Below are 25201 nucleotides of genomic sequence, written 5' to 3' on the forward strand. Positions count from 1 at the left end.
GGCCTATATTCTATCCCTTTAAAATCGGCTCTAGTTGAATGAACATCACTCATCCAAGTAAGAACTTTATCCCACACTACAAATGTGCTTAAGAGCTTATTACCAAGCAGAATTCCCAATTCCCAGATATATTCTCAACATCAGAAAAGGCAGAGTCTAGCCACATTTAGTAGCTTCATTTCCCCCAAATTTTTGTAATACTAAACATTGATGATTGTTTTCCTTCCTCCCCAGCGATATGTGATATTTTCTTGCCTATTTGGTCTTGTGTATTTCTATTAAGCCTGGAAAAATTATTTTCTTAATACTGTCAACACCAGAATACTTTGAGATTACACTAAAATCCTTTAAGAAATGCTTACTGTCTATAATTTAACATTTCTTTCAAAGATCCTTTAGTAAGGTGTGTTAACATCAAAACTTAATTCCAAAAATCAATGTACATTTTTCCAATATGTGATGCCTTTAATATGATTTTTTGGGCTTCGGATTTTTTATCAGCCTACACTAAACTGTTTTCTGTCAATGTAGCAAAGTTCTATATTTCTTGAGAAATACAAGATTGTGACATAAATATCAGACTGGGAAAATATTTTAATCTTCTATTTTTAAATAGAGCTAATGATATTTAAATTAAGAAGTAAGACTCAAGAGGCACCTGGGTGGCTCAGTGGTTGAGCATCTGCCTTTGGCTCAGGTTGTGATCCCCGGGTCCTGGGATCAAGTCCTACATCAGTTCCTGCAGGGAGCCTGCTTCTCCCTCTGCCTATGTCTCTGCTTCTCTCTCTGTGTCTCTCATGAATAAACAAATGAAACAAACAAACAAACAAAAACCTCAATACCTAATGCAGGTTCAGAAGCAAACAACAATGGATACATTTAAGAAATGAATTTCAGACTGTTACTATCTAAATCTAACTGGCTGAGGGGAGGGGCACCTAGGTGGCTCAGTGGGTCCTGGGATTGAATCCCATGTCAGGCTCTCTGCTCAGTGGGGAGTCTGCTTCTCCTTTTCTCTGTCACCTTCTAAATCTTTAAAAATAGTAATAATAATAAATAATCAATTAAACTGACTGAACCTCAGCTCCTATAGGAGAGATCTATTGTACATAGAATAAAAATATAAAATTAATTCAATAGCAAGGAAGGAACACCTGGGAGAATGAAAGAGGTGGTAGGAAGTAGTAGGGTAGGAGGTGAGATTAACAACCTCACTATTGATTAAAAGAAAGACTTTGACAGAGCTCTGTGCATTTTAAAAATCAATTTCAAACTAACATCCTTCTCTACTGTGTTTTCATAACATTTTGAGCATGTATTTTAACACTCTTCACATTGTGTTGTGGCTGGGTGTGGCCTAATATCACATTAACATCTTACTTATATCTGTTCACAACAAAGCTTATGTGAGGAAGAGCCAGATGAGCAAAACTAGCTAAAGCACCCATTGTTAAGGTATACCAAACAATTTCTGGAAAAAATTAGAATTATTATCCCAGCTAACTCACCTAACCCATATGTCACCCTTCGACAATCGCACATGTATATTGGTTCTATTCCTGTGAGTCCTTTGAGAGGCCAACACCATTTCTGGTTTTGATTTTGCAGCAAACAAACAATAATTAAAGGATGTGGTTGTGGACCAGGCCACCAAAATCTAAATCTATCGGTCACGTGTATGTAACAGGTGACTTCAAAGATGAATTAGCTTGTCATTGCTATATCCACTGCAAAAATGAAGACCACTCTCAGCAAATGGACCATGGACATTCCAGAAAATATTGACAGCACTCTGAAGGGACACACAGTTATTGTGAAGGACTCCAGAGAATTCTAATTACATCAATTAGAACTCAGTCACCTTGGAAAGAAAAAGACTGTCAGACTGACAGATGATGGGGACATAGAAAGGACTAGGCTGCAGTTCTATCTGCCATCATGTGAAGAACATAATCAGGGGGTCACACTGGGCTTCCTTTATAAGATGACATCTGTATAGGCCCACTTCCTCAGCAACATTGTTGTTCAGAAGAATGAGTCTCTTGTTCAGACCTGAAATCTCTTGGATGAAAAAGCAGGGTTCTGATGAGACTGAGCTTTGCTTGTTCAGTATCTCAAGCCTCAAAAAATGAGTTAATTCTTGAAGGAAACAATTCTGAACACACATCAAATTCAGATGCTTTCATTCAGCAGACCATAATAGTTAAAAACAAGGATTATTGAAATATTTTGATATATCTATGTCTCTGGAAAAGGAACAGTTCAACCAGGCCAATGAATAGCATCTAAAGGTTGATGGGCTATGAAAAGAGCAAGATGCCAGATAATTCTTTTTTTTAAAAAAAATATTTTATTTATTTATTTATTTTAGAGAGTGCACATGAGTGAGGGAAAGGGCAGAAGGGAAGGAAGAGGAAAAGGGAGAGCCTGACACAGGGCTTGATCTCATGACCCTGAGATCATTACCTGAGCTGAAACTAAGAGTCCAAAAGTTAACTGACTGAGCTGCCCCAGTGCCCCATGATGTCCAGAAATTCTTAAGATCTAGTCATGATATGTAAAGATGTAATTAAAGCTTTCTATTGAAAAGAAAAAAGGAATCAGTATTTGATACAATGATATTTATCAAAAATAAGTTATTTATTATTTAATTTAAAGCATGTATGAGTTTGTTCCTTCAATTACTCATTTGATATTGAACACTTAATATTCTGGACAAGAATCTGGAGATATTAGAAAACAAGACATATGTAGCACATGAAACTAACTGAAAGCAAACATATGAGAAGCCTATGAAATATTTGAGAACTTATTATGTATTTGTACTATCTTGGGGATATACTTTGTAAGAAACAAAAGAAGTTTCTGAGACAAAGTTTCCTGGTATTTGGGAGGAGAAGCTTACAAAAATGAACTCCACTCCAGACCCTTGAATACTTTTCTCAAAAAACCCAAAGAGAACAGGACACCAGGGTGGCTCAGTGGTTGAGCATCTGCCTTCAGCTCAGGATGTGATCCTGGAGTTCCAGAATCAACTCCCTCGTCGGGTTCCCTGCACCCTGCATGGAGCCTGCTTCTCCTCCTTCTCCCTATGTCTCTGCCTCTCACTGTGTCTCTCATGAATAAATAAATGAAATATTAAAAAAAAAAGACCAAAGAGGGTCTGGGGCCAAAGTTTGAGAACATCTTCCTCCAAAGGTACCCTTTACTAAAATGATGGTTGATGACCATACAAGAGTATGAGCTAAAGAGAAGAAATAACTAGGAAAATGAGAGCATAACTACTATGAAAAAAACACAAATTAAATCAAGTAATCTACATCATAATAAAATGATGACCAAAAAGATGAATCAAATATGTCAAATGTGAAATATGTAAGCATTCCAACGAGATCAGATAAAATATGTTCGTTATGGAAAAACTAGTTAGGAATATATAGTTTGAAAACATAGACTGATATGAAAGATTCAATAGATCATAAGAAGTATGTAGGCAGAAAAGTAATGAAGGACTGAAAAATTGGGCCAAAGCCATAGAAAGGAGAGAAAAGAAAATAGTAGAGATGATTTTAAAGTTACAGGAAAATTAAAATATCAACATCTATATGATAAGGGTAAAAAGTGTGAACATGTTAAGGATTTAAATAAATATACTAACACCATATAAAAATTAATGAAATAAACTTTTGGAAGTTAAAAATAGAACTACCCTATGACCCAATAGCTGTATTACTAGGTATTTACCTAAAGAATACTAAAATACTGACTACAAGGAACACATTTACATCAATGTTTATAGCAGCGTTAACAGCAATCACCAAATTATGGAAAGAGCCCAAACATCCCTTGAGTAATCAATGAATAAAGAAGAGGTGGCATATACATATAAAAAGAAATATTAATCAGCCATCAAAAAGAATGAAATCCTGCCATTTGTAATGACATGGATGGAGCTAGGGTGTATTACGCTAAGCAAAACAAGTCAAAGAAAGACAAATACCATATTATTGCATTCATGTGAATTTAAGAAACAAAACATATGAATATAGGGGAAGAGAAACAAAAAAGAGAGGGACACTAACCTAAGAGACTCTTAACTGTAGAGAACAAATAGGGTTGAAGGAGGAGAGGTGGGGGGGATGGGCTAGATGGGTGATAGATATTAAGGAGGGCACTTGTGATAAGCACTGGGTGTTATATGTACATGATGAATCACTAAATTCTACTTCTGAAATAAAAATTGTACTACATGTTAACTAACTAGAATTTAAATAAAAACTTAAAAAAATAAAAATAAATTTAAAAAAAGAAGAAGAAACTGTTCCTGGGGATAAGGTCTTTTACATGACTGATAAAATTGAATGAATGCATACATTGTGGCAGTAATGACTTTCAGCTTTTTGGATAATTAATGTGCATTTAAGTATAAATCAAGTATTTTATTCCTTCATAGAAGTTCTATTTCAGAGAGTAGGAAATGAAATTACAGTGGCACACAGAACCCATGCATGTTCTGATTATTATTTATATGTGATTTTTATGATATAAGGAACATATTCAACTTGGTTTACATTCATTTTTGTCCAAAATAAATTGATCAGGTGTGCCTGGGTGGCTCAGTTGGTTAAGTATCAGACTCTTGATTTCAGCTCAGGTCATGATCTCAAGGTCATTAGATCCAGCCCTGTATTGGGTGCGGAGCCTCCTTGGGATTCTCACTCTCTTTCTCCCTCTGGTCCTCCCCTGCACTCTCTCTCTTTCTCAAAAAAAAAAAAATAATAATAATAATAATAAATTTATCAGATATTAGAGGAGAGGACTCATCTTTATTTTAAGGAATCTTTTTCTTTCAAGTTGGTGCCAATTGCCTTTGAATAAGGAGACTACATTGACAAACATAAAGAGTTTTCTATAAGGCCATAATCAGAAATAAGAAAAGTGATAGAAGGATTTTTGAAGACTTCTGAGGATGGACCTCAAGGCCAGTATTGACAGAACTCTCTAAAGGATTTTATATTTCATGCCAATTTGATGCCTACTAGAATTTCCTGGTGATAAATTTCAAGATATTTTTTTGTGTATAGGGTAGAGTAGAAGCAAAGATTTTGTTTGTTTGGTTGGTTTTGTTTTCAAAGAATCATGCCCAATTGATCTAGTATTGATTAATTTCTTTCAAAGTTGCTTTGCAGTTTTACCATAAATATCACACACACACACACACACACACACACACACACACGAGCTTAGACTGATGATGTCAGAGTAATTGATGCTTTTGATGTTATTGTGGAGTTTTTTGTAGTTTCAAGTTTTTATTTAAATTCCAGTTAGTTAACATATGGTGTGATATTTACACACTTACATATAATACCCAGTGTTTAAATTCTCTTTTTTAAAACTTTGAATTTACAATTGCCTGCTTTTATTTTGTAGAAACACAGTAGGTTTTGCTTACTGACCTTGTATTCTGTGAAAATGCTCAATTTATTTATTAGATTTAGTAGCATTTTAATAGATTACTTGAGATTGTCCATATCGAAAGTAATATGGTCTGTGAACAGGGGAATTTTATTTTTCCTCTCTAATCTTCATATGATGTTTTTTTCACCCATTGTTATGATGGGTTTTCTAAAGAATGATGTGTCCATGTCTAGTGTCAGGATAATATTGATGTCATAAATTTAGCTGGGAAGTGTTCTCTTCAACTTTTGAAAATGTTGTTAACAACAGGTATTTTTTGCTTGAATACTTGAGAGTATTCACTAGAGAAGTTCTCTAGACCTGAGAATTTTCTTTTTAGGCATATAGAGATTTTCCCCTTTGAATATTCTTTAGAGTCTACCTTTCCTGATTTAATAAATCCTCTATTTTTATTAGTGTTACATAACATATATTTTCAGTAATTTTATTTTCAATCAGTGTATATAATTAAAAGTATGATTCTTGTAGACAGAATATAGCCAAGACCTATTTTCTTTTGTAATTTGGTATGAATAGATCACTTACACTTAATGCAATTTTAACTGATTGGATTAAATGTCTATCTTGAGAATCGTATACTATTTATTCCAATTTTTTCTTTTTTCCCCTCCTTTTATGGATTTTTCTTTAGTATCTTTATATTCACTTCATCTTGGTTTTACAATACAGTTATATAACTTATCAAAGTGGAGATTGAAATGAATATTACACATCTTCAAATGTAATATATAAATCTTACAACAATACAGTCCCAATTTTTCTTCCCCTCTTTGTTTTATTATTGCTGTTACACATTTTATTTTTCACACATTTCAAACAATGCATTGCTACTTTTTTGGTTTTAGACATGTGATTTTTGAGAGATAAAAATATATTTATATCTACCTTTAATCACTTATATTAATCATTTCTTTTTAAAGATTCATATTTCTGTTAGTGTTTTATTTCTTCTTTTGAACATTTTTGTGGTACAGATCATTTGGTAATAACTCTATCAGCTTTAATTTGTCTGAAAAAAACTCTATTTCTAGATTTTTAGTGAAATATACCTTCACTATATATATAGAATTCCATGTTGGCAGTGATTTACTGTTATTTCAGCATTTTGGAGATGTCAATCTTATGACTTAAACAGTATTCCTTTTAATGTGTTATATATTTTATTCTCACATTACCTTTAGGGTTTTTTTAATCTTTAATAGGCAGTAATGTGAATATGTGTATGTGTGTGTGTGTATGTTGATATTTATCCTCTTTAATTCACATAGCTTCCTGGATCTATGGTTTGATTTCTTTCACTATTTTTAGAAATATCTCAACCTATCTTCTTTTTTTTTTCTACTACATTCTCTCTTTTGCTTCTAATATTCAACATATGAGTATGTTAAATCGTTTAACATACAATTTATTTTTGTATTTATTTTCTACAGTTCTTAGAGATGCTGAATTCGTTTGTTTCCATTTTTTTAAACTCTCTTTTTTTCACTTAGTGTTTGATCGTGGGTAATTTCTATTTACCTCTTTTCCTGAATTCTTTTTTTTTTTCTGCTGTGTCAGGTCTACTGATTGGTCCATGGAGGCACTTTTCATCGCTGCTATGATTCTTTTTCTCCCTTTTCCATTTGAGTCTTCTTATAGTTTCTATTTTTCTATGAAATTCCCCAACTGCTCTTGGATGCTGCACACCTTTTCTACTAGAGCCTCTAACACATTAAGCATACTTATTTTAAACTTCCTGTCTGTTCCAACACCTAGATCATATATGAGTGGGGAATTTTTACTTTGCATTTATAACTGGAAATGTGTTTGCATATTCTGCTAGTATGTCAGCAGGCAGAGTTGAATTAATTTATTCAAGAATTGAGTTCATGTGGGTTTTATTGTTTGAATGTACCGTTGGCTTCAAATGACTCCACTGTTACCTTGTCCTTAGGGTGTTAGCTGGTTTGCTAAAGAATTTTTCTTAATAATTCTTCGCTGCTTTAGGCCTTCTCTGTACACTTATACCTTGGAATATATGTGTCTCTCTGTGCAATTGTTTCTCTCTGAGCATAGATTATTGGTGCTTGTTACTGCTTTTTTTTTTTTCCTTTTTTTTTTTTTTTTTTTTTTGCTAGCCAGTTTATGGGGAAGGATACTTCTGAGTCTCAGGACTAGTCCTAGTCCTAGTAATTTACCTCCTTCACCAGTGAAAGGAAAACTGTAGGGGAGAAATAGTATTTTTTTCCTGTGCCCTTTCCAAGCTGCAGTAGGCCTTCATATATCCTGCAGGTAGTAGAGCTTACTGCCCATCCCCTAATGGTTTAATCCTCCTTTTATACCAGGTCTACACCAATTAGAATGCTTTGTTCTATCTTCAGTACCATCTCTAATAGTTCCCATGATCTCCCAGAAAAGAGCCTATGCAAAGGTACAATACCCCTTGTGTATGTGGCTCCCAGGGGTTCTATGTCTTCATTGTGATCCACACTCAGCATTTGCCACTTCGTGAACAAATTTTACTGTTACATTACTCACCTTGTTCATACTACATGCTTACTGAGAACTTACTCCATACCAAACAGGGGGCTAGGCTCAAAGGATTCAACCATAAGTAACATAGATGCTTCCAATTATAGTACCAATTTTTCTCAATTTTGTCTGCATATTAGAGTTTTCATGTCTCTAGGTGTCTCCAAATAGCATCCGAGATAAATTAAACCAGATTCTCTGGAGATGGGATCCACATAATTGTATTTTCTAAAGTTCCCCAGGTGATAACAGAATATACCCAAAGCTAACCATTAGACACTCTGCAATCCTACCTCCTGTGATCTCTGTTTCTCTTCAATTTAGCACTGAGGGCCTTATCAAAATATGGCTTACTGTGTAATAGGACAGCTTCCTCCTAGGGCAAAAAAGGCATTTGCTGAATTGAAAATGGAAAGTAATCTTTTACAAATAATTATTTCTTTTATCTGGCTGTGGGTCTGTGGTATTTACCTGATGAGTCAATTTTTATTACCTGTTTTCTATTTATTTCAAATTAGGGAAAACTCCGCTTCATGTTTTGAATCAATGGAGTGATATTTATGGGTTGGAGCGTGGCAAACAAATTACAGACATGATCTCTGATTTCCCAAGGTGAGCTCTAGGCATTTCCTGTGAGGTACATTTTAAAATGTATTGCATCTAGTTATTTGGAGACAGAAAAGTATTCCAAATCCAGACAAGATTCCCAATACTATAAACCCTGTTTTTGAGCAGTCAAATTATTTCCCTGGAGGACTTTGAGATAACACAGTTTTCAAAGACAAAAGAAAACACGGGACTGTTATTACTTGCAAAGACATTGACCTAAAAGTTCAAGGTAAAATTTTAATGAGATAGAAGACGACTCTTTTGTACTCTGTCCTATTGGACCAAATTGACCAAAAATAACAACATCCTGATTGCGCTGCTTTGTCTGCATTAATGTCTCTGGCTTTACCATTCGATGAGGCTATAGCCAGACCTGAGGAAAAACAAAACAGCAAAGGAAATGAGAGCAAGAGACCTTATTGGCTCATCATGCATGATCTTTGTCCTTCTTTCCTCTTCTTGACTACTTTTTATCATTCGAAACACAGAAGCATTAACACACTCTATATTTAGTACATTTCAGGAAACTGGACTTTCTACCTGTTCAGATTTACACTTGTGGACAGGGCACAAAAGATCAGAAAATTCCAATTATTGAGCAAGAATAAAGGGGATTTTGATAACAAAATTTCAAAGGGAAGTCCAAGTATAAACCCAAGTACAGGTAGATGACCAGAGAGCCCTTCTCCCATCTGATTGAATCTCATCCGATATGGGGGGACTGATCCTACCTGTAGAGCAAACGCCATGGTAAGATTAAATAGCTTCACTGACTAAAGGATACCAGAGATGTGTGCACAGTCACAAAAATATAAAACTGATTTTGAACCCCTGCCCTATCCCAGTCCCCATATCCTCTATTAAGTTAGTTTTATACAGGAGAGGTTATGAAGGTCTCCAAGTGAGACTCATTTACTCTGTTAAAAAGATGCAAGATTAGCTCGTGTAAATTAAATTTATCAAATTATGGAGGTAAAATAATCCGATCAATCTTCCTATTAAATAAAAATCAATAAAAGTGCCAAGCAAGATCTTTTTTAAAGATAAATATTTTATTATTGTTGATCTGGAAAGAAAAAAAAATCCCTCAGAGGTCATAACTAGTAAAAGTAGAACTCCTATCAGTTAAGGAAGGGCTAATAAAAATAGTCAAACATGTTTTGAGACATACCCAAATACACCTTTTAAAAGTAAATACATAATTGTTGAAACTTAAAGTTAACTGGATTATTTAATAAGAAATTAAGACACAACTAACCAATCAATGAACTGAAAGTATAGCTAAAGAAGATTTCCTAAAGGCAGAGAAAAAAACACAGTAGATAGGGATTTAAAAAAAATGAAAGAAATAGTAATTTAATTAATAAGATTTTTTTTATCTTATTTGAATCCCAGATGAGAAAAGAGAGAATGCAGAAGCGGTATTTTATGAGATAATGAATGAGAATTTTAAAGAATTAGTTTTCAAAAAAACTGATAACCATATTAACAAAGCTGAACAAATCACTATTTCATCATGTTAACCCTCCACGCCCCCCCGCCAGCAGAAACACCTAGAATGATCAGTCATCTCAGATTATAAAACCCAAAGAGGACATCTTAATAGCAGCTAGTAATTTCAGAGAGATTATTTATTAAAAAATAATAATATGTACACTAACAGCAAAGTTTCACATAGGAATGCAGAAGCCAGAAAAAGGGAGAGAGAATCTTTTCTTAATGTGCTAATTAAAAAAAATATGCCAGCCTGATATCAGTATAGCTACCCTTGCTATCTTATTGCTTCCATTTGCATAGAATATCTTTTTCCCTTCCTTCCCTTTGAATCAATGTGTGTCATTGAAACTGAAATATCTTAGAGGCAATATGTAGCCAGATTTTGTCTTTTCTTTCTTTCTTTCTTTCTTTCTTTCTTTCTTTCTTTCTTTCTTTCTGTCAGCCACTCTATGCCTTAATTGGATAACTTAATTCATTTATATTTAAAAGTAATTATTGATAAGTAAGGACCCACTAATACCATCTTATTAATTGTTTCCTGGCTGTTTTATAGTTCCTTTGCTCCTTTCTTCCCCTTCTGCTGTCTTCCTTTGTGAACTGGTAATTTTCCATAGTGGTGTGCTTTGAGTTCTTTTTCTTTTACCTATCAACTGTAGGTTTGTGTACCTGAAATTTTGCTAAGAGTAAACCTTAAGCATTCTCACCCCACACACACACACACACAGAAAAAAAAATAGTACATATGTGTGATAACGGATGTGTTAACCGACCTGCTTGTGGTAATTTTTTCACACAGTGTATGTAGGTCAAAACATCACATTGTATACTTTAAATGTATACAATTTTATTTGTCAAAAAATATCTCCGTAAGTTGGAAAAAAATACACCAACAATTCTCTTTTAAATACATCAGCCTGGCATGTACACACAGTGAATTTATTTTTCAGTGAAAAAAGAAAAATAAAGATATTTTTAGATGAACAAATGTGGAGCTAACATTTGCCAGCAATAGGTAATTGCTAAGATAGAGCAGGCCTCATAGCTCTTGAGGGTCTGGAAAGAATTGTAACTTCTCCATGACTGTGAACAGGGGCTGGGGGATTAGCTGAGGTGGGGACAAAGCTGGTATTCTGAACTGCAGGGCCCCTCGTTAAAATTGGACAGATATTAAGAAGGGTGTTCACTGTCCACCGGGGAAAATAGTTGGGGAAACAGAAAGAAACTACTTTTACTCTGAGAGGATAATTGTCAGGGTTGAAAAATGCTGGCGAGAGTAGTGGTGGAGCTTCCACTAAGCACAGCCTATAAATGCATGCTACTTTCATTAGACTTATCCAGATAAAGAGCTTAGATACCAATCCTCCCAAATTCCCCAAACCCAGTTGTGCCTGCTTCTGCTCTATGAGGCAGCTAAAGCAGAAAGAGATGGATTTTTGAACCAGATTGTGACTGAAATAGTAATCCTAAATTACCAGTCGACCACTGCATTTCAACACAGCAGAATCCACCCTGATTAATGTGTTCACCATAAAGAGGTCAGAGTATTTTTTTTAAAGATGTTTTAGCTATGAAGTTTAAGTATTACATTTATAATTCTGGGAATTTACATTTTGCAACTGCTACTGTTTTAGATAAATTCTATCAGAAAAGTCAAGATGTGGGCTTTTCTGATAAGATGGAAGGGGAAGTCTAAGGTATGGGATTGTAGGAGAGGAGACATGGCCTTTGCTTATCAAGGTGGCACTTATCAAAGTTAGATATTGATTCAAACTCCCCTCAGGGCTCTCTAGTCATGATCAACATGTGGCACAACGCTTTGCACACTGCAAGCAATCAATAAGTATAGAGGGAATGGTTGTAGGGATATATAGTGAAAAGTCTAAACATGTGATTTGATAAAATTCATAGAAGTTTTAATTGAAAAAAGGTATCAGCCAAGATTGAGGCACCCAGAATGATGTCTAGACATTTGTAATTAGCTCTCAATTGCTATTTTGTTTAAGTTTTCTCTCCCCAAAAGCTAAGAGCGGAGAAATAAAGTGAGCCATGCCAAATTTTAGGTGGATTGTGCAGTATATTTTTATCTCAAAGTTCTTTTGTTAAAATATGGACTGCTATTGACAGTGTATGAACTCTTATTTTAACTTAGGATTTATTATAACAGACTTGGCTTTTTTATTGTTGTTATACATGGAGAGCAGGCTTAACAAAGACATGGACAGTATTCTACTTAAAATTGAACATGATTGATTATTTATTTATTTAATTTATTCATGAGAGACACAGAGAGAGTGGCAGAGACACAGACAGAGGGAGAAGCAAGCTCTTCGAGGGGAGCTAGATATGGGACTTGATCCTGGGACCGGGATCACACCCTGAGCCAAAGGCAAACGCTCAACTGCTGAATCTCCCAGGAATCCCTGATTTTATTTAATAACGATTTGGTACACTATTCAAAATCTCTATTAGTGCATGTTACATTGAATATCCAAAAATTCTAAAATTTTTCTTAATTATTAGTCAAGTACATATGCTAAAACGGTAAAAATTTTGGTACTTACCCTTCTAAATACTCATAGTATTGCACAACATAGAAACTTTTGAGCCAATTAGGAAATCCCCAAATGGAAAATATATATTAGATTTTCCAGGAATTCCAGGAATGATTAAAAAAAAAAAAGTTCTCATCCTATGATAACTCAAACATTGAAATTACTTGCTTTGCAGAAGAGATTAACAAAACTTTTTTGTATGGATTTTCAACCAAATCTGTTGGCCCTTTTTAGGATCATTCCAATTGTGTCTATGCAAAATATAGTGAGGAAAAAAACTTGCTGAAGTTGAGGATAACAATTTTATGCACTCTTCCTTTACTCTGAGCACACGGCTCTTAAAGAAGCAGTAGTCTGGTTAAAACAAACAAACTAAAACTAAAGAAAATATCCACAATGTCAGCAGATTGAACTTCTTGATATACCTATAATTCATGTTGCTGTAAGATAGGACAACACAGCCAGTGGCAGTTAGAGAATTCTCTAAAGGGAGGAGTTACATCATCAACAGAAGGTCAGGAGAAATAAGGAGGGAGATGTTCTCTTGTTCAGCCCATGATTCACGCATACAAAGAATCCTGTGTTACTTGGAGCGCCTGGATGCTTGGATGCCAGTCATGATTCTAGGATCCTGGGATCAAGCCACACATTGGGCTCCCTGCTCAGTGGGGAGTCTGCTTCTCCCTCTTCCTCTGCACCTGCTCGTGTGCACTCTCTCTCTTACTCTGTCTCTCAAATAAATAAATAAAATAAAATAAATCCTGTGTTGTGTAAGCAGCCACTGACACCTAACCATCATTAGCAACATCAAGTACATTTTTAAATGAAAAATCACCGCTGACATTATTTCTCTAAACTAATTCTACTATCTTCAGAATTAAGTCTCTCTCCAATCTTGGGTCCTTAATGTTTGTTTTGTTTCTTTATTCCCACGGATGCAGCTAGAGCTTCAGCACACATTTTTGATCGTGATGCTGTTGACCTCGCATATTGTGTCTGTAATTTCCACTCAATAATAGAATGTTTGCTTCTGTTACTTTCCAAAATTGTCCAACTGCTGAGCTGGATCCACATCATTAGGTCATCAAACTGCTACGTAGAATAAATAGCAGTGCTTTAGTTTCAACTGCAACCTAATTTTACAATTTTATTCCAAACCAGCTTGTTCTAGTTGTATCTTGATTGCTTTGCAAAATGTTGTGTTCATGCTCCATTAGACAAATGCCAACACTATAATTCATCTAGCAGAGACATGGAGGTGGGGAGTGACGCCAAAAGGTGCTTCCCAGAAACATACTATTTAAATGGGTTTCACTAATTGCCATAGAGGGATTTTCTGCTGATCCCATTGATAGTTTTTATACTGAACGAGAGTTATTAAAATAAAAATGTTTTGCTCCTGAATAGCACATAGGGGTTCCTTTTGCTACCAAATACAACAAATTGTCAATGAGGAACATAAAGACAAGTGTGAAGATGATAGATAGATAGATAGATAGATAGATAGATAGATAGATAGGTAGATTGATAGGTTGATAGATGATAGATAGATAGATTTTTTTTTTCTGGATACATTTTAAACCAAGGGAAAAACAAAGGTAAATTTAATAAAACAGGAAACATATTTATTTTTTTTTCAGGAAACATATTTAAAAGGTGCTAATTTCATCTTAGAAATCTCCCACTTCTAAAAAAAAAAAATCTCCCACTTTCAGTTGATTTATCTAAGTATTGTCTATTTTAAGAACATTGTGAATACACTAATATTTCCAGTGTATTTATTTTAATGAATGGCTAACACTCAGTCTCAGTGTGTGAATTTTGCTTGCCTATCACTTTATCCCTGTCTTACATCTGATGTCTGACATCATGTAATTTTTTTCATGTTTTACGATACTCAAATACCTCTTTCCAAAGTTCTATTTTGTTGAGTAATTAACCATTATTCAGGCTTGTAGTTGATTTACTAATTTCATATTTACATGGGATTTTTCCTTTTATCCAGACTAGCCATATGTCTCATTCTCTCATGTACCTGCCTATTTGTTGTTGCTAATATGAAATCATAGTAGTTCAAGTAGATAAAATAACTTCACCATCTGACAACAAATACCCATTTAATATTTACTTATAACCTCTAAAATACTGTATTTCTGAGTGGGGATATAGGCAAAAAGAAAAAAAAAAGTACCAATATGCTTATTAAAATTATATACAATTGCAAAAGCAAGAAGGAAAAGATCAGATATTTTAAAAGTCCCATATGAAAGGAAAATAAAGTACAACAGAAGTTCATATACAGAGCTCTTACTTTAGATGAGCTTTAAGCGCAGCTTGGCAAGATGAATCAGAGTCTGACCATAGAGATGGAGGAAGAGAATTCCAAGTGAAAATGATAGTATGAGCAAAGTTCCTGAGGCGCAAAAGCTTAAAAAGAGTTACCTAAATACCTATTAACAATTTCTGGATACATACATGATTCAGCGTATAGAAGAAAGAGTGTTTAATAAATGTTTATGGGGCACCTGGGTCGCTCAATCCATTAAGCCTCTGACTCTTGGTATAGGCACTGGTCATGATCTCAGGGTCATAGGATTGAGCCCCAAGGGGAGCACTGTATCAGGCTCCATGCTCAGCATGGAGTCTTCTTGTCTCTCTCCCTTTGCTCCTTCTCCCACTTGTGCTCTCTCGTCTCTTTCTCTCAACTAACTAGCTAACTAACTAGATAAATAAATAAATAAAATCTTTTTAAAAATGTTTACCAATTGTGTCAAATATTTCACTGATCAAGGAGGATGAAGGCTTAGAAGAATTTTAGCTATGCGCATTTTAGCTATAGCAGAGAAGGTATTTTGTGATTGAGGCTAAGGACAAAAATACCTTTAGGTTTCCTTTATGTGCAGGCTATCTTAGTATATGCTCAAGATATTTGTTCTATCTTCCTTTATCCATGTTGAACCAATAAGTATGATTATGAATGGAAATAGTACACAAGATTTAAACACAGTTATAGGAGGCAAAAATATAGATGGATATTTGAAACAGTTGTACATGGGATTTTAAAAGGTGTATCACCCCCCTTCCCCCCAAAATAAAACAAAATGTGTTTCTCTCATGTCTAAGGTATATTTATTTCATTTTCCAAACAGTAAGTTATCTGGTAGTTTTAGTAGAAGAGTAGAAACCTTGTCTCTAAAGGAGGGCAGTGCTAAATGGGCTTACGCCAAAGACACCACAGGCCACTTCCACGTATCCTTCTTGGAGGTGAATTTATTCTTACTCAAAAAACCAAATAGTTTTAACGCTGTACACAGTCTTTGTGGTCAAGAAAGACTTTTCATCCTTGACCCTACAATTAGGGTACGAGGGATGCACCAGGAATGACATAATGTTCTCTCTGGATTCATTGACTGACTCTGTCTCTTTCATCTTTTTCATCCTTCCTATTTCTACCTTGGATTTTCCAAAATTTAAATGTTAAAAAAAGGACAATATGCATATTTATAGGCATATTATTTTTACCCAGAATAATTTAGGATTGGGGGATTTTTTTTCTTTTAGATTTTATTTATTTATTCATGAGAGATACACAGAGAGAGGTAGAGACACAGGCAGAAGGAGAAGCAGGCTCCCTGCAGGGAGTCAGATGTGGAGCTTGATCCCTGAACCCCAGGATCATGTCCTGAGCCAAAGGCAAATGCTCAACCACTGAGCCACTCAGGCACCTAGGATTGGGGGATTGTTATAAGAACCTGGAAGATGTATACTATTTCTCATTGATCAAAGATGATAAATAATACTTTATATATTCCTCGTGATGATTTAATGATTAGCACAATGACTAATAATTATTGTATGTATATTATTAATTTGGCCTACTTTTCTTCCATTTAATTTCTGTAAGTACTCCGTATGAATATGTGTAGGTATACAATTAAAATGGAAGAAACTGAGATTTTTAAGAGTAATTAATAGAAAAGTAATGTTTTGTAATGTTTTAATAGTTTTCTAAAATTGCCTCTTATTGCCTATTATGTTAATTCTTTTCATTTCCTTTAAAACTAGAAGGTACCCACATATCACTGAGATGAGCAGAGATTCTGGAATGCCAGAGCATGCCTATCCTTTGATATTTGCTTTATCTAAAGAAAATGGAGCAGACTCAAGACCACAAACTCAGCTCTTAAAAGGAAAACATTAACAATCTATCCAGATAGATCAAATCCCTGGACCAATATAAGGGTTTAGATCCCAGAAATAAGTTAGAAACTGAAAAACATAAGACTTTTTTTTACGCGGAGAGTTTACAATGGAATACATTACATCAGTAATGCCATGCAATAGATGGCCTCAAATTCTTCTCTGCTCTACAAGCCCAGAGGGGAAATAGAGTGATTTTCAATAATGCTGCAAAATAATGGACTCAATTCTCCCCTGCATCTCAGAGAATATGGGTTTCTTAAACACGAAGAAACAGATATCTGCCATTTTCATTCCAGTCCTATATCCCACAATTGAATCTTTCCAAAATTAGGTTTAGAAAAAAAACAGTGATTCACACCAAACAGAGCTACTCATTCAGTTGTAGTGTGTGTGTATCTTTGTAAAATGTAATACTGATACTTAAAAATCTACATGCAAATGTTGAATTAAAAAAACTACATTGGAACAAATTTCATAATAAATCAATAGTTAAAATATTTAATTTTAAAAGTGAAACTATCAATCATTAAAAAATATATCGGGAAGATGGAGAATAAATTTAAAAACAAAGCATACATTTGAATTTATGGCATATTTAATATAAAGATAAAAGGGTAATATCAATGTTATTGATGGCAAAGGTTATTGATTATTTCACATCTTCTAGCCAGTATATTAATTACCTTCTGGTTGTATATCATTTGATTCTTGCATAAGCTATATAGCATAGGTAACTATTATTATCCTTATTTTACAGATGAGGAAGCCAGGCTTCTAGTAATAGAATTAGAAAGGGACTCTTTTGAACCTATATGTGTTTCTAAAGTCTGGGAAGTTAAACCCTACATGATAATGGATTAGTGCATCATAAGCATGTGTGTGTGCCATATGGTTTTCTCCAAATGATTTCATCACTTCATCTCTTACATATAGATAACCATAATATGTAAATGTGTTTAGTATATTTATATTTTGTATACAACATACATTTTATCTATCTATCTATCTATCTATCTATCTATCTATCTATCTATCTACACGTACCTAAGAAGAGATGTTCAAACCAGGAAATTATAACCAGGGAAATGTAAATCAAAATAATATTGAGATACTACGGTACTATCTTATACACACTGCATTATCAAAACCATGTAGTTCGATAATACTAATTGTTTTAAAGGATTTATGCTAAGAATTTAGAAGTAATTTGAATCATATGATACAAGCATTTCAAATATATATTTTTCTTTGCATATATATATGTACACATACACACACATGCACACACACAAATACATTGCTGATGGGAGTATAAATTGGTGTCATAACTTTGGAAAAAATATTATCTTATAAAGTGAGTATACATAACCCAAGAATATACATAAGAAACACTCTTGTAGTCATACCATAGTAGAGATATATAAAAAAAGGCCCATATACCACTGTTGATAAAAAGGGAGGAAATTGAAAACAAATTAAATATGCATTGAATGGAAGATAGTTAATCAAATATGCTATTTTGACCCAATGGACTATTATACAAAACACTGAACATAATACATGTCCATACAATGACTTAAGTGGATCTCAGTGACATAATATTTAATAAGAAAGTACAAGCCACAAAAGACAACAATGAAAATAACTTTTGAAAAATTAGGTTAATTTAAAAACAAATAAAAGTAATATTTTATTTAGTTGAATACACATATATTTGGCAGATTAATTAAATCAGGAATGAATATAAGGAAACTGGTTGCCTGATCTCAGAGTATAAATAGGGTTATGTAACTTATTGGTAAGTTTATTGTGTTGCATAATGGATCTGTCTGTCTATTGTCTTAGTAAAATAAGTAATATAAAATAGAATAAAAGTGGATAATGGCAATTCTAGGGCAACATATAATACTGTTTAATGAAGCAAGAACTATGATGCATTTTCTTTTATGCATACGACTCCACCTCTAAAAAGAGAAAAGAAGCAGCAGAAATGTTCAAATCCAAATTTCCAGTTTGGCTGGGTTTTATTTCATTCTGACCAGATTTAACAAGAGCCATCCTGCTGGGTATCTGAGCACTGCCATATAAGCAATACTAGCTTTAGCCTCAGCATACACATTACTTTCTCTTGGACTATTCCTAGATGCTCGAAATTCAGGATGTTACTTATATGTATCTCAGACTGCTCTAGGTTGGTTTCTCAAGAAACAGATTCTGAGATTAAGGTTTGTACTCAGGAAGTTGATTGGCAAGCACTTTTAGGAACAAACAAACAAAAACAAAAAACAGAAAAACATCTAACAGAGTGAGGGAAGTAGGTTTTGGCAGAGTTCATCAGAGCTGCCGGGAGCTCTCTGGACAGGTACTCCTTAGGAATAATCTAATAGAGGTAAGGACCTTAGTATTCCCCCTCAAGACCACTCATTGGGTACTGACTTCCCTGGACGAGGTTGCAAACTGTCTGAGCCGGCTTCCTTTGATGCCTGAAGAGGGCTTAGGTGTGAGCTGCCAGTAGCAGAAACTCACCTGGCTGGGGGATGAGTGCCATATCTTGAAGGGGATCTCTGGGCAGCTTACATTTCACACCAGGGCCCCACTGGATTTTTGTTCTGTGCAGAGACATGTCTCGTCTACCTCTATTTGTCAGTGTCTAGCATTGGGACTGACTCCGAGTACATAACCAACAAATGGCTATATTATTATTCATTACCAACGTACACTTTGATTGTTACAATTCTCACCCTACAGTACATCATTATAATTTTATCACACTTCTCCATCCTCAACAAATTTATTTTCCCCATTTTTGATGGCACAACCTGGATTTCTAGCCAGTAAAGTAGTTTGCCTGATGTAAAAACATTGATTGTGATGAACTATAGCCCTCATCGTGGTCTTCTATATTTAAGTCCAATGCTTCTTATCAAATAAAATAAATTTAACTTAGATTGAGCAAAAATCAAGATAGAGACTTCTGGAAAGTTCATGAGAACTAAAAGGCAAATTATCACCCACAAACTGTGGGACAAACAGCACTAGGTAAACTTTTTGCCTAAAAAAGTTAAGTTTTAAAAAGTTTAAACTAACAGCCAGGTAAACTTTTTGCAACCCAGTTAAAAGATACTCTCACAGAAGTGTCTAAGAGTTCTTGTAGAAAAAAGATAGCAAAATTCAAGGAGTCTTTTATCCTTAGTTGCCAACATGACTCACCATATCCTTATAGAAAGTTACATTCACAGGGGGAAAAGCCCCATTTTGGAAAGTAACAATATTAAATAAAAAGCAAGGAATTAAAAAAAAACCTGCAATAAACATAAGTATATATACAGAAGGAAGCCAAAGAACAAGCAGCCCCAAACATCTATGCCAATAGAGAAGTGAATGAGAATAAAATAAAAAAAAATTATAAAACATGTTTCTTTTTTGATCAAGAGCTAAAAAAAAGAATAAAATTTCAGTGGATTACAGATAAAACTACAGACAGAGATAAAAAGTTAGCTGGCATAAATGAGGATAGAAATACGAAAAGAAATAAAATCAACACTAAAATGATTGCCTTACAATAAAACAAGGCACTCTTGAAAACATAAGACAAAGGATGAGCGATTCTATTTGGAAAAAAGCAGAATTGAAATTATGTGAGGAAAATGAAAGATATCTGTTGCAGGCAAAAGTAGAGTTGAAATAAAAGACTGTGATTTCTCACAAACAGAATTGAACAAACAGGAGATAAAAAATGTTTAAATTCCTTAAAAGTTGCATGACAGAAATCACCCGATTATTTAGATTAGAAGGACCAACATAAACAGGAGAATGCAACATAAATGATGCACACCAAGTTAAGGTTTATAAATTCAAGAACACGGAAATAATTTGAAGGCTAATCAGTGCTCATCTTCTACAAATAACTTGTACTGGAAAAAATTGCTGATGAGTTTTGGACATTATTTAAGTACCAAATTAATAGCGTTAAAAGAGAAGCTGAAGCATATTCAATTTTTTAAAGATTTTACTTATTTATTCAAGAGAGAGAGAGAGAGAAAGAGAGGCTCCATGCAGGGAGCCAGATGCAGGACTCGATCCCAGGACTCCAGGATCAGGCCCTGGGCTGAAGGCGGCGCTAAACCGCTAATCCACCTGGGCTGCCCGCAAATTTAATTGTTAAGGATTTATTTGAACAAAAAGCAATTCCAATGGGACAGCACCACAGTGGTTAGGAGTGGTCCACCCACAGGAGCCAGGGAAAGCACATTTAAAGAGTAGAAGGAAAAGCAAAGTAAGAAAGTTATTTGTTGTAATTAAGCAGTTGCATTATTTGAGAAAGCCTGATTGGATGTTTGTAATCAGTTGTCCTTAGGTTTCAATTTCTTAACTTTGGGGCATGACCTGCACAGGTTTTGGTTTACTTACTTAGGCTCCTAAAATGTTAAAGCCACCTCAGTTGTTAAAACCTCTGGTTTTAATTGTTATTTTTTTCCCTCTGGGTTTAATTAATTTAACAATAGGATTTCTCCAATAAGTAACAATACATGCCATAACTACTTCTGAGAGATAGAAATTGAGAATTCCCTAAATCCTCAATGAAATAGCCATAAGAGTGAGAATTGAATTCATTCATCTGTTGAACTAGCCTAACTAGTGGTAGTGACTAGATATTAAAAGCAGTACAATAGTGAAATAATTTGGTTTCTTGTTTTCCAAGATCATGGGAGTTCATTTGTACATGAGGTATCTGAAGAGAGACAGGTAGAGAAACAGAGTTGCCGGCTCAATAAGGTGCTCACAGCAACAAATATCTGCTTAAATCACTAAACATTGGAGTCTCTGGGTGGTTCTGAAGGTTAAGTGTCTGACTCCTGATTTAAACTCAGGGTCCTGGGATTGAGCCCCTCATGGGGCTCCACACTTAGCACTCTGAGCTCCTCAAAAAGTCTGCTTGTTTCCCTCTTCCTCTGCTCCTCCCCCTGCTCGTGCTCACACTCTCTCTTTCTCTAATAAATGAATAACTCTTAAAAAAAAAGTCACTAAACATGTGCAAGTGAAACCAGCAGACACCCCTGCCCTCACATATGCTGCACCACTATTAAGTATGACAATCTGTACATGCCCCTCAGATCTACTGTGCAACCAAGGGCAGCCCCCAAAATTGATCAAAACCTTATCAAAGGGCTCCTGTTCCCCAAATCTGTCCCCAGGATGGCTAGTTCTCTTTCCCTCCCCTCCATTCCCCTGTCTCCTCTCTCCTCCCTTTCTTTCTCCTTCCTCCCCCTCCTCTCCATACGCATGAATGAGTAATAAAAGTTCCCACCAGGTAGATTTAATAGGTATAAATAACTTGAAGGGCATAAATGACAGTAAAATGTAGGAGAATCAGAAATAATTCAAGCATTCATTGTCTTTGTTTTAAAGTCATTTATTTTATCGTAATCTAATAAAATTTAATTTCTAATAATGGCTGTGTTTAACAAGCAGTTTGCACAAATTCTGAAAAATTAACAGTTGGTTCTCCTTAGCCTGAAGGAGCTGGCTCTGATGTGCTTCTCAGTAAAGTGGTGGGACACTGGCAAGTGGGGACACTGGGAAAAGCAGATGACCATCACAGACCAGCGATATCAAAACCACTTCTCTGATGAAGATATAATGGTGGTTTTACCACAGTTATGTCATAGACAGAGAGAGACAGCCTTATGATATATTTTTGGAAGCAAAAAATAAGAACTGTCAATACGTTAGATGAAATTAGGGAAGAGTGTATTACATCCAGTGTAAATAAGGAAATATATTTATCAATTAATTCCATAAAAACAGTCCACAATCTCTTATCCAAAATCAGTGGGATCAGATACCTTTCAGATTTTTTTTAAAGAGGTAATCTGGTTCATGTGTGTTAAATGATACCCCCTTTAGGGTAAGGATGATACACTTAAAAATGCATGAATATTCGCATGAGTTGGGTAGATAACCACCAGAAATAGGCCTCATTAATGAAGGTCAGGTTTTGTTGCAAAAAAGAAAATACTTGTTATATAAATGGAAATATAACCTATTTTCCCGATGTAAAGATTTCAGAAATTTAAAAAAATACAATACCAATACTGTTAGAGTTCTAACAGAGATCTAGTTTTTATATATATAAAGTAAGCACTTTCAGGGTTTACATCTAAATAAAAATACAAAAAAAAAGAAAAAAAAAACTCCACAAAATCCAATTCTTGTGAGAAAGCAAAATTTGAACCAAAGTCGTAGAGTATCAAACAAAATGGTAAGGAAGATTCATACGGGATACACTGAAGTGATACCTTTTAGAATTCAGGTAAATCTGGTCTCAGAGATATTTGTTTGACACCACAATAAAATCACCTAAAAAAGTTACACAAAAATAAATCACAGACAAAAATTAATATTTTAAAAAGGAAACTATAGAAATATTAGAATAGAACACAAAATCTGTGTAATAAGATTAGCCTCACATTGCAAACAAAATAGATTCTATAAGTGAAAAGATTAATGCATCTCATTTTATAAACATTTAAAAACTTGTAGAGCAAAATATCTTATTTAGGTCTCAACACAATGTAACCTTTTGGAAAATATATTTATAATATAAATTAAGGACTAATTTCTCCAACACATCAAGAATTCCAGACATGATAAGAGTAGCAATCATTAAAAATTAAGGAAAACTTCAGAAGTTGACAAAAAATAAATAGATAAATGCACAGGGAATGTGCAAGATAAATTTGTTCTCTTCACTCTACAAAGTCTTTCCCCTTTAGTTATTTCCTTGGGCTCAAAACCTCCTGTAGGTTCCGGGCCTCAGCTGGATATACAAAGATTCCAATTTTCACCAAATCTGGAAGGAGTCTGGGCAGGCTGAGTTTCAGTCCAGTGAGAAACGATTATCATGAGAATTTACATTCCATGTTTTATCAACAAAAGCTACAGGACCATTGGTTCTTGTCAATAATGACATTAATTTAAGTATATCTTTCACAGCATACATTATTTTTTTCTCACTGACAACATAACCTAAGACTGTATAAAAGGATCAGTGGATGCCCAGAGTTAGGGTGGAGGGAGGAATAAATAGGCAGAGCACGAGGGGTTTTAGGGCAGTAAAACTACTCCTTATGAAATCATAGCAGCAGAGACATGTCATTACACATGTCTCCAAATCATCGCTGTACAACATCTAGAGTGAATCCTAAGGTAAACGATGGTAATAATGATGTGTCAATATAGGTTCATTGATTGCAACAAATGTACTATTTAGGTGGGAGATGTTAATAGTAGGGAGACCAGACATGAGCAAGGGAAGGGGGTCTATGGGAACTCTTCATACTTTATGGTCCTTTTTGCTCTTAATCTAAAATAGCCCTACAAAATAAAATCCATTTAAAAAATGCTTACTACCTGGCAAGCCCTAATCCTTCAATAAATGGCAATTATTATTATTTCCAGTGCAATATTGTTCTACTAGATACAGACTTTATTTTGTCTAGATTTGGTGAAAAATTTTAGAACGTATGGTTACTGACATAAACTTGTATATTCCATAGAATAGGAGCTTTGCCTGGCAAGGACTCTAAATGTATAGTTGAAGCTGAATATGTCTCTTCTTTAAATACTGACATACACATTTTAAAACATGAAACAAGAGCAATCTATGTAGGAAAAATATGACTAACAGACATATGACTACTCAATATGTCTTATGAAAGGCAAGTATATTTAAAAGAGTTATATAAAATATGTGTGCTCTTTCCCCCCCACTTTATGAGATAGTGCTTCTGTTCTTAAGCAGCAAAACAAAATACAGCAGAGTAAAAATTCTGTTGACTCTAAATTGTCAACAGGCTGAATTCCAAACTGATAGCATGACATTAAGAAGTACTTCACCATTTAAGCTTCAATCTACCTTGCCAACTTCATTTCACACAACTATCCTGTGACCTCCATGGGCCAAATGATTTGGCAGCTCTGAACTTATATTTTCTCATTTTCTCTAAAACAGGAATTATTATGTATGGGCTACTTTGGGGGGAAAAAAGAAAGATGAATAATTCAGCAAAGGGTAGCGCTATCCACCTGAAAATTAATTATTTCCTCCTCTGGGGTGCCAAAGAGTATCATATATATATATATGAATCTTTCACTAGTAACTTTTTACTGCAAAAATTATTTCTCATATACGAATATAGTTTTCACTAACACTTAAGTGTCATGCAACAGAGGAAAGAACTAAGTTTTGAACTCAAAAATGTTTTATTGGAATTTTCTCTACTAACAACCAAATCATTTCAAGCCAGAATAATGCCAGTATCCTTTAACTTGCTATTCATTAAATG

The 25201-nt window shown here is 34.5% G+C and overlaps 1 long non-coding RNA gene across 5 annotated transcripts in view; it reads right to left on the reverse strand.

The window, feature by feature from the left end:
* The window catches only part of LOC140630498 (uncharacterized), a 105317-nt gene that overhangs the window by 56534 nt on the left and 23582 nt on the right, over positions 1-25201 (reverse strand). The window contains exons 3-4 of one of the 5 annotated variants that reach the window (XR_012028255.1): positions 23153-23213; positions 8286-8368 (exon numbers count right to left, since the gene is read on the reverse strand). The exons of 2 other annotated variants lie outside the window; for them this stretch is intronic. This is a non-coding gene — a long non-coding RNA (uncharacterized lncRNA). The remainder of the gene's footprint in view (positions 1-8285; positions 8369-23152; positions 23214-25201) is intronic. 2 more of the 5 variants (XR_012028254.1, XR_012028257.1) reach the window with 2 other exon arrangements.

The sequence above is a fragment of the Canis lupus genome, chromosome 1, assembly GCF_048164855.1.
Source record: "Canis lupus baileyi chromosome 1, mCanLup2.hap1, whole genome shotgun sequence".
NCBI lineage: Eukaryota > Metazoa > Chordata > Mammalia > Carnivora > Canidae > Canis > Canis lupus.